This window comes from Dendrobium catenatum, unplaced genomic scaffold (assembly GCF_001605985.2).
Source record: "Dendrobium catenatum unplaced genomic scaffold, ASM160598v2 original_scaffold_250621, whole genome shotgun sequence".
Lineage (NCBI taxonomy): Eukaryota > Viridiplantae > Streptophyta > Magnoliopsida > Asparagales > Orchidaceae > Dendrobium > Dendrobium catenatum.
In genome coordinates, this window is record NW_021569020.1 from 12,515 (window position 1) to 23,968 (window position 11,454).

Consider the following 11,454-nt stretch of genomic DNA (forward strand, 5'->3'; position numbering starts at 1 on the left):
TCCAACAGTTCTCCACATGAAAGTGACGACAATGTTATCTGAATTGTGCGCAATTAATTTTGGCAGTGTTATTTGGATTTTAATTATCTAAATATGCCTCAAAATATGACAAAAACTTTTTCTTTATGATAAATAACAGAAGAAATTTCTAAAAAAAAAGAAGAATTTTCTAAAAAGTTATTTAAAGCATGGAATTAAAATATATTAATATAATTCTAATTAAAATATTATTAATATAAATAATAATGATATTTTTGAATTTATATTAACTAAAATAAAAATAAAAGATAAATTCTATTTCATCAATTTTTTTTTTAAAAAATCTCTTTAGTGCCGTGTAATTTTAATTTTAATTTTTATTCTAACTAGAATATTCTGAAAAAAAATATGAATTTGACTTGTCCTGGGCACTAATAAGTAATAAGTAGAGGTATTTTTTCCCATCGAAAAATGGGCGATAATATTAAAGGTATTTTTATATGAGTTATTTCACGAGAAGATGTAAGAAATGAGGTCTACTGAGATAATACCAATTAGTCTAAATATAATTTGTGCAAATTACTCACAAAAATTCATATTATTAATACCAATTAGTCTAAATATAAATATATTTTTATTGCTACTTAAAACAAATTTCTAGTTAAAAAAATTAAATTTTTAACTAAAAAACTATCTAATAAGCAGTAAGAAAGACATTCCAAATGAAGCCTTAGCCATGATATGTCTTAAGGAATATCTTCAATGAAAGATCAAGTGGAATCAAAGGGCGCAAAAATATTATCAGGTGACCATGCTCTATGTAAACTTAGCTGTGAATGTAGTTGACCTAACCTAGCGATGCTTTTAGCTGTTGTACGTCAAAATAGTTAAATATTTTATAATTAATGGCCAAATATCACAACAAATCATTAGAAATATAATAGTCTTTACTATTAACTATAACTATATCCTAACCAAGATTAAATAAAATCTAAGATTATGACTATCACAATAACTAATATATGTGAGGTTAAAGCGTCATATATGACTATAGCAAAGACAACAAGACAGCTTATTGATATATCATCAAAAATTTATATTGATCGGACATGAATCTCGAGGCAAAATCAAGTTGGAAACTTCCAAAATTAAAATTAGGACCATCTGAACTCCCATTTCAGCAAACTTATAGTCAAACTGAATGCCTTGGAAATACGAACCCAACAACACCAAATTCGACTCAATCCGAGCCAAAATTAGTCCAAATCAAGGGTTTGAAGCGCTGTTGGAGGGTTTGAACCACAATTTGGATTGTCAAACGGTTTCCAAACATGTCGTGCTTATAGTCGAATCGAGTCGCTCGACGAGACAAATCCAACGAGCCCAAAATCACTTAATTCCAACATCACTAAGATATTCAAATGTCCATCAAACTGTCCATGATCAAGGGATTCAACTCCAGCCGTCCATTCAAGCCACTCCCAATATGCCCTTGATCTACCACCTATTTATGGGCCATGCCACTCTATGAATCTATAAATAGACCCCTCCTCCCTCTTCAAAGTGGGGCTCCAAGCAAGAGAGCAAGAGAGAGATCGAAGAATGCTCTTGCCTCCTTGCTCCTCCTCGACCACCACCAGAGTTTCGCCAGACTACCATCTGACGTCGTTCCTCTGCCAGACCACCACTTGAGGCCCTCACCCCCGTCAGACCATCACCTGAGGCCTAAACTTCTGTCTAACTACCGCCTGACATTGTTGCTCCGTCGGACCACCACTTGAGGCCCGGACTTTCACTGGACCACCACCAAAGGCCCGGACTTCCGCCAGACCAACACTTGAGGCCCGGACTTCTAGCGGATCACCACCTGAGGCTTGAACTTCCGTTGGACCAGCACTTGAGACCCGGACTTCCGCCGGACCACCACTTAAGGCCTGGACTTCCGTCGGACCACCACCTGACACCCGAACTTCTGCTAGAGCACCACCTGAGGCCCAAATTTCTATCAGGCCACCACTTGATGCCTAGAGTTCTACTAGAGTACCACCCTACTACAACGATCTTTTAGACCCTTGTATATTGCTGACTAGAGTCCTTCCGACCTCCGTCGTCTACTACAGTCCTTCCAAACTACAATGACAGATAACTATCTTTCTGACATCGGTCTCCTGCATACTACGGTCCTTCCGACCTACATTGTAGGACAATGATCTTTCTGACCTCGGTTTCCTACCTACTGCGATATTTCTTACCTCTATCCTATCAATTATGATCCTGTCGATCAAACAAGCATGTCTATGTTGATTATTATAACTCCCACCATGTAATGCACTCAATATGATGTACATTTGTGACATCAAGTCAAGGCCTTGTCCCTAGGAAGGGCCTCATTTGTTATCGACAGTAAATACTAGTTGATTCATTCAAACTGGGTTAGGCCCCATATTTTTTTCCCTTTTCAGGGGTTTCCATATAAAAACTATGGTGTCTCTTATGAATGCTACACCCTCTCTCTTATCTGCTTGTGTGCTGGATCTTCGTACAACACTAAGGCATTAAACCATATATTTCTCTACCGCCACGAAAATTTCAAGACGCAACACTTATATATTATTGCAGGATCTAGTTAAATTAATGTTTATCACCTTAACTTATTGACTATTAAAATTTATATTTTAAAATAAATATTGTTAAAGAATATATAAAAAAGTTTTTAAATTAAATATTTATTTTTTAAAATATAAATTGATATAGAAATTAAATTAAAAAATAAACATAATTGAAAAGCATTTTTAAATATATATATGATTTAGATAGATTAATAAGATTTTAAGGTGGCATACTATTGAAAGTTCGTTAGGGATGTTAAACTCTTATGAACTAGCCCATGGCTAACCAAGAGGAGGGGTGAATTGATATTTTAAAAAATCTTTCAATCAAAATACAAAACTCAATCCAAACAAAAATTCACCACAAAGAAATTTAAAGTGGAAAAATTAAATGCGAAAAAAGCAGTAATGAAGAACACAGAGATTTATAGTGGTTCGGTCAAGTTGACCTAGTCCACCCCCCGGAGGCGCCCTCCGGGTATTGCACTAAACTCAGTAACTCTCCTTTTGCTCCCACAATAAGGCGAAGAAGCTTTTATAAAACCTCCTTTCCACCGACACCGGTGAGGCAGAGAACTCAAATACTTCTACTTCCTCTTGAAGCAGATAGAGAATCTTGATCGATTACTGAAATAGACCTCTCTCTAACCTCCAAGGATAAGGGATGGCGATCGGAGAAGACGACTTGGATCCTTGCTTGGAGCAACCTTTGTGAAACCCCTCATAAACTCCCCCTCATAAGATCCTCTCTCTCTCTCTCCATTTCTCTCCCTCACCTCTAGGCTCTCTTAGGTCAAGACAACAATAAAAGATGCCCTCTTGTACGAAATAAGAGAACTTATAAAGAAGAGCTTCGGAATAGCTCTTAATTGTAACAAACTGACATTATCGTCTAGGATGATCGGCTAATCGTCCTGTACGATCAATATAATTTTAGCTCAATTAGCCAGGAAGAATATAAAAAGAAAATTTGTTCATATCATCTAGGATGATTAGTTCAATTTGTAGAATATCGTCCACACTATCGCCCTGGATGAGATTATGGATAATGCAAAATTGGCTAGATCATCCGGGACGATCTCGCGATCGTCCAGGATGATTAGTTCAAAACATCACAGATCGTTCAGAGCATCGCCCTGAATAGACGCAGGTTGATGTTTGATCGTCTAGGAAAAATTAAGGTTTGTTAACTAATCATCCCGGACGATCTTGCGATCGTCCAAGATGATGTGATCGTGCAATCAAACATTAATTGATTTCCTTAATTATCAGATTAATTTAGGCATAATTATGCTGCATCCTGGACGATGTCCAAAAATATAACTTGCCTTAACTAATCTGGCGACTGATTCTTTTTTATTTGATCCTATCGTCCAGGATGATGATAACATCATTTGGGATGATGTGCTTAATGAAGTTTGCCTTAACCAGGATGCCCTAATTAGGGTTTTTATTTTTAACTGATCATCCATGATGACTTTAGGATCATCCCGAATGATGTGAGCAAAAATAAAAAAACTCAAAAAATAAGTCAAAATTTCTTTCATGTGTGTGTGTGTAAGGTTACTTAGCATCAGGAACCACATTATTCACAATTGACTCAAGCAAAGGTAAGAGATTTACAAACTTACTCAGACCTAGTTTATCCAATCTTGAGCTGGTTCAAATTGCAGTTTTGATCTTGTGGACCTGAAATGTTAGTAGGCAAGGTAATCGTAGAGAAAACAGAAGTATTTAATATCATCAAAATTTTATTTCCTGAAATCAGATACGCAATAGCTATAAATTTTTTGATGAATATGTTTTAAGTGTCCCTATTCACTAGGAGTAAAATCAATATATCATCAAAACACACCACAAAAACTTTGCTTATGAGAGTAGTGATCATTCTCATAATCGTGCTCAATGCATTAGAAATTTCAAATGGTATAACTTACCATTCATAATTATGGATTTTGAAAGTTGTTTTACATTCATATCTTACTTCAATCATAATCTAATGACTCATGAAATAATTATTTACTGTTTCAAATCAAAATTTTCTTAAAAAAAATTAAGGGTTCCACATGTCTAAGGCTTGAAATTATTTTATTTCTAATCGCTTTTGCCAAGCAAAAATATTAATGAGGTGACTAAAAATAGAGCCTTATTGAATTATACTATTCATGTTGGTCGCTCTAGTAATGTATGAAAGCTTATTTATTCTTCCTTGATGTATATTATTAAGGGTATTACATCTGTTGGATTAGGTCATCCCTTCCTTATCTATTCCCTTTGTATTGCTGTTACTGGTGTGAGAGGTGATTCTAGTGATGAGCAACAATTTCTCATTTAATTATGCTCTAACCAATATAAAACTAAAGGCTTTAAGAGCAAAAGATATAAGGAAGAGGAAGGAGAACCTTGTGAGCCTAGGATAATGGTCAGCCTAGCAGGAGTAGGTCGAGTTCAAGGACCCTGAAATCATTAAAAAGTAGATGATAGAATTGAGGATGCAAAAGGAAAAAAGTTATTGATGTTTGTGAAGAGTGTAGGGAATGGTAGGTCCATTATTCAGATATATAAGAGAAACATTACAACCACACTTATTAGTTCAATGAAGCATTAGTGGAAATATATTGGATGAGCCCATTTGTTAAAAATTCAAATCAGCTTAATTTTCTAACTGGCCCTGTTTATGATCCTTTTGTTTGCACCATTCTGCTGGGGATAAGGAGGTGGAGGAGCAGGATAGAGACTCTGAGTGTTTTTTTTTTTTTTTTTTTTTTTTGCTTTGTTGCTTTGATTGTTTAGAGAGAGAGAGAGAGAGAGAGAGAGAGAGAGAGAGAGAGATTCTTTATTACTTGTTGTTATCATTATAATTGGTGATTTTAATCTTTCTTTATTTTGCTTTTTTTTTTGCTTAGGGAAATCCCCAGTGAGAATTATGGATGGCTATGATAGTTATGGATGCTATGATTTCAATAATTAGGTTGTTGATGTTGATGCATTTTTGGAGGGGAATAATGCATGATGCACTATTAGTATTAATATTAGGTAGCTTGAGTTGGCTTATATATTTGTTATCATTCTGAATGGAAAGGCATGTTAGCTTATTTTTAATATCTAGTTGTGTTGTTCTTGTTAATTGCGTGGGTTATTTTATTATTGTAATTGTTATTGTTGTTGGATAGTTAAAATTTTCATTTAAATAAAATCCCTTATATTGCTTGATTGTTAAAATTATCCTCTCCATAGTGCTTGCACTTTAATAACTAAATTAGAAAATTTAAGATTTGTTAAGTGTAAATTATGTATATTCTATTGTGTTAAAATTCAATAAAAATATCTTATTTTTTTATGTTTGTTCAAAAAATGCTCAGGAAAAGAAAAAACTTCATAAGTGTATAATGAGTGCCTCAGCGCCCTTATTTTTTGTGCCGCAACACTGTCATCTACCACACCCTAGCGCCTTATTTAGACATTGCAACACAGATCACCCAAAAAATTAAGAAAAAATTAGCGGTCCAACATATCCAAGGTCAGCGTCACAACATCAGAAATCCTCATCGCAGCACTTGAGTCACAGGAATTTAAATGTCAGAGTTTCGATCATCACAACGATGTAGTGTCATATTATACTTTCAAGCACCGCAGTACTCAACTTTTTCAGCGACGAGGCGGAGCAGTTGCCAAAATGAGGAGCCATGTCGTCTTAGCGAAAAGATCCGTCGACTTAGCCAATGAACACATTAATTCAACTATTAATTGTGCCAGGTCAGTACAACATTACAATGGATCAAACTTAAAAGCACTGAGGAGCTACTTCATTTGATAGCACTACAACGCCAACACTTCGAGCACCATGACGCCTAAGGCTATTTATGCACTTGTTATAAATAGTTTTTTTAATTCTTTTATAAAAGAAGTGAGTGTTGCTAGAGTTCTATCATCTTTACTAGTCTTATACTTCAGAGTGTCTTTTATTTAGCTTGACCTTAGAGTCAAATCTAAGGTAGGCTAGAGAAGGGCAAGATACTTTCAATTGGAGCTCTTAGCCTTTATTGTGCAAGTAATTTTATTATTAAAAAAAAAAGAGTGAAGAATGTCAATTGATCATTTATGGTAACATTTATTCTAATTAAATCTCCTGCATCACTTTTATATAAATGAAGTAAACATGAATTTGCCTTTTTTGTTATCCATATCTAACCAAGTCTATGAGTTTTGGATTAATGATGTAAATACATAGCCAGTATTAATGCAGACTCATGTGTAATAAATTAGTTTATAAATATTTTTCAATATCTCTCATTATTAATTTAATGTATATACTGATCATATGTGTAGTTAATATCTAGTATATGATATATTGCCTCGATGAAGAAATTTTGGAACAAATAGTAGTCTTCAAATGGTTGGCATACTTATATATAGGATGTCAAACATTCTAGTTTCTTTGGAGACATTATATTTGTAGGAAGGCTAAAAAAAAAAATTGTAGTAAGGCTATAAACCGCCATTTTTATCCATATAAGCTTAATACCATACGGTGAAAATAGCGCCCACATCCAATCGAAACCGAAGGTTGCCACTAGCTCGGCCACAGGGACACGAGCCCCAGCCACATCATAGCCTTTATAACCTCAGAAATCAAACAGAGAGAAGCAGAGGAAAGCAAGAAACATAGAAAAATCATCTTCGACTACGCCCCCTCCGGCGGCCCCTTCCGCGAAATCTCCCGCCCCCACGAGAAACAGCAGGTCTATCTCGCACCAAGGTAAAATCATTTCCAGGATCCGAACCACCGTAAAAATTCGGATCAGCCAAATTGCAATCCGAATAATCCGATCCAGATTCAAATTCGGAAGAGCCATATAACCAATCCCCCTGGTTAGAGAAATCGAATCCAGGATTAATACCCAAACGCTGAACCAAATGCTGCATATCAACCAAGTTAACAGAGACATCCACCAGATTATTCGAACAATTCGAATTGTTACCCAGATTATTTTCCACAATACAATCTTTATGCTCATAAATAGTATTCAAAATAACAGCATCAGGTGGCGATTGAACCAAGTCATCAGAACCCAATAAGACCGAGCTGTCAACCGCAGTGAGCCCCTGCACATCCATATTAGATAGCTTATCTAGCTAGAACTTCAAATATTAAACACTTAAGTGTTGATTAATGGTTTCAAGGTAGAATAATTAAATTTAGTAAAAAAGAGTTGTGTAGATTAAATTATGAAAATCATTATAAACTCCACTATAAAATTAGTGAGCAAAAAAATTTATTCTTTTATTAATTCAATTTAGGAATTCTAGAAGAAAGAATGCAATCGGATATTGAAAATCATTACTTTAGTACTCAAAAAATATTTTTGAAAAAAAAAATGAAACTCATGAAAAACAAGCAAATCAAAAGAAAGAAAGAAAAGAAAAAAAAAAGAGTAATTCATCAAAAATTGGTACTTGATGTAGTCACATTTCTAAAAAAAAAAACTCTAATACTTAAATCAAATAGGGAAGTGTATGTAATCTAATACATATGAAGGGTTCCAAATGAATTTCTGATTTAACTAAGTTCACAAATATTTTTTAAATGAAATATTATTCAACTCTAAAATCAATAGTCAACAATACAATTATACTTGTACTATATGTGTTCAATTTGAATATTAACAAGAATGGTTTCTTATGAAGTTATGATTATTTAAATTAAAATTGCAATTCTTTGATCATTCCAATTTACATCTAAATGGTAGTATATTATCTTATATTTTAGTTAATTTTAAATTACCAAATTTTTGTTTGGGCTAATGCAGCTGATTAATAGATGAATACTCCATTTCTTGAGGACAAGTAAGAATTTAATTAAGTTGGTGAGAATTTATTATGTAAAAATTATGTAGTATTTTAATCATCTTAAATTCTAGTAAAAATATTTTTTTTGTTGATGTTGTGTAGAAAAGACTCAAAAAATGAAGAAAAATTCATATTGGACCAACATTGCAATGCATGAACTATCAATGCCACAAGGTTATCAATGCCCTGACGCCAAACTAGGATATTGTAGTGTTGGAGGCTCGAGAAAAACATCATTTAATTTAAGACCCTAATGAAACAATGGTCAACGCTTCACAACGCCATAGTGCTAGAAATTAACATCTCAGTGCTAGAGTCTTAAGAATTTGAACATTGGAGCCGAACTAACATCGCAGTGCTGGATTACACATCCAAGAGCCACAATGCTCAATTTTTGGAGTGTCACGACGGAAAAATTGACAAAATGCGAAGCCACACCAAATTAACCAAACGACTCATCGGTTCAACCAATAGTCATGCTGGATTATTCCAGCATCACAATCAACCACTCAGCAGTGCTGAGACACTAATTTATATCTTAATGTCGTGGCGTCACCATGTTGAGTGTCACAGTGCTTGACTCCACTAATATACTTAACATAAATAGTATTTTCATTTTTTTACAACGGGTTCTATCATTTCATCAAGTCCTGAGTGCTTAAGTGTAGTGTCATCTTAGATTTAAACTATGCAATGGCCATTTGTAGAGTTAAAGCATATTGGAATGTTGGAACAATTAAGGGTAAAAATGAAACTCTTGCATGCCTAGACATAGAATATTGCATGTCCCTGTGGAGAAATAATAATTGTAGGAGGGTCATAAATCTTTCTTCACTTTATTACAAGCTCGATAGAGATCTAATGATGAATGAACTCTAATTCACAACTAACATAGGAGAGTCTACAAAAGAAAGCTTTGAAAATTCACAGTCATTAGTCCAAAATACTTTCTTATTTTTCTTCTACATTTCTTAGTTAGGATAGAATCCAAACCTAATTTTTATGCATAACAATAAAATTAATTAGAGGAATATAATAGATAACTAAGGAATACTCGACATAAGCTATTAATCAATAATATATATATCTCGATACATCATTAAAAAATTATCTTGATCGGGCACAAATCTTGAGGAAAAATCAAGTTGGAAATTTCCAAAATTAAATTTGGGATCATCCGAACTCTGATTTTAGAAAACTTACATTCGAACTGAGCGCCGTTGGAAGGTTCAAATCACTAATTGGATTACCAAACGATTTCCAAAACGTGACATGCTTATAGCCGAATCAAGCAGCTCGACGAGACGAATCCAATGAGCCTAAAATCATGTAATTTCCACATCATTAAGACTTACAAATGTCTAACATTTGGTCCACAATGAAGGGATTCAACATCAGCAATCATCAACATCGTCAACTGACTTTTGTCATTTAACTATCAATATTTAGCCCTATTAGTATACTTCAATTGGTAGTCTATGAAAATCCGACTTTTGTAATTTCTAAAGAATAAGCAATTATTTTTAATTGTGCAATCCCATCTTCTTCAATTGTATAAAAGTGTATATTATTGTGCCTGTAATTATATAGTAGATTATTACAGTTGGGGCAAATTTCATGATTTTTTCGTCTTTTGGTATTTTTTATGTAAGAAATTTTTCTATCTTAAAACTTTTATCTGTGTATATTGGATATTTATAAAAAAACCTAAGATATGAAATGCACACTCTACTACCACAGATTTTATAGTTTATAGGAGTATTGAATAAGATTTTCTAAGCAAAACAATAAAATTAACTAGAGTCATATAATTAATAACTAAGGAATACTCGACATAAGCAATTCATTAATAGTATATATATATGGAGGAGAAAGAAGGAAAAAATTTAATATACTTGATACATCATCAAAACATTATCTGGATCGGGCCCAAATCTTGAGGAAAAATAAAGTTGGAAACTTTCAAAATTAAATTTGGGATCATCCTAACTATGATTTCAACAAACTTACATTCGATCTGAACGTCTCGAGAATACAAACCCAACGACACCACATTTGACTCAATCCGAGCCCAAATGAGTCCAAATCAAGGACCCAAACCATGGTTGGAAGGTTCAAACCACGTATTGGATTACCAAACGATTTCCAAACATGAAATGCTTATAATCAAATCGAGCGGCTCGACAAGGTAAATCCAACGAGCCTAAGATCGTGTAATTCCGACATCATTAAGACCTTCAAATGTCTAGCGATTTGTCCACAATCAAGGGATTCAATATCGGTCATCCATCCAAACCATTCCCCATTTACCATTGATCTTCCTCATATTTATGGGTCATGCAACTCTAGCAAATCTATAAATAGACCCCTCCTTCCTCTTGAAAAGGGACCCCTAAGCCTAAGAAAAAAAGGGAGAGATAGAAGATCGCTCTTGCCTCTTTGCCTCCTCGACCACCGCCCGGAGTTCCCTCAGACCACCACATGATGCCTGCACTTCTGTCGGACCACCACTTGACGCCAGATTTCTGCCTGACCACCACTTGACGACAAAGTTCTGTTGGGCAACCACGTGATGCTAGGAGTTCCACCGGACCACCCCCTGACGCTTGAGTTTCGTCGGACCACCACCTGACGTCAAAGTTCCGCTGGATCACCACCTAATGCCTGGAGTTCTACCGTACAACCACCTGATGCCCTGAGTCCTCCGGACCACCACATGACGTTGGAGTTCCAACGAACCACCACCTAATGCACGCCCGGAGTTCCGCCGGACCACAACCTGACGCCCTGAGTCCTCCGGACCACCACCTGACGTTGGAGTTCCGACGAACCACCACCTAATGCACGCCCGGAGTTCCGCCGGACCACAACCTGACGCCGGAGTTTTGCTAAACCACCACCTAACGTTTGAGTTGACCACCACCTGACACTGGAGTTTTGTTGAACCATCGATGGACACCTAAGTTCAACCAACTGACACCCAAACTTCCAAGTGACGTCGTTCTTCCGTTGGACC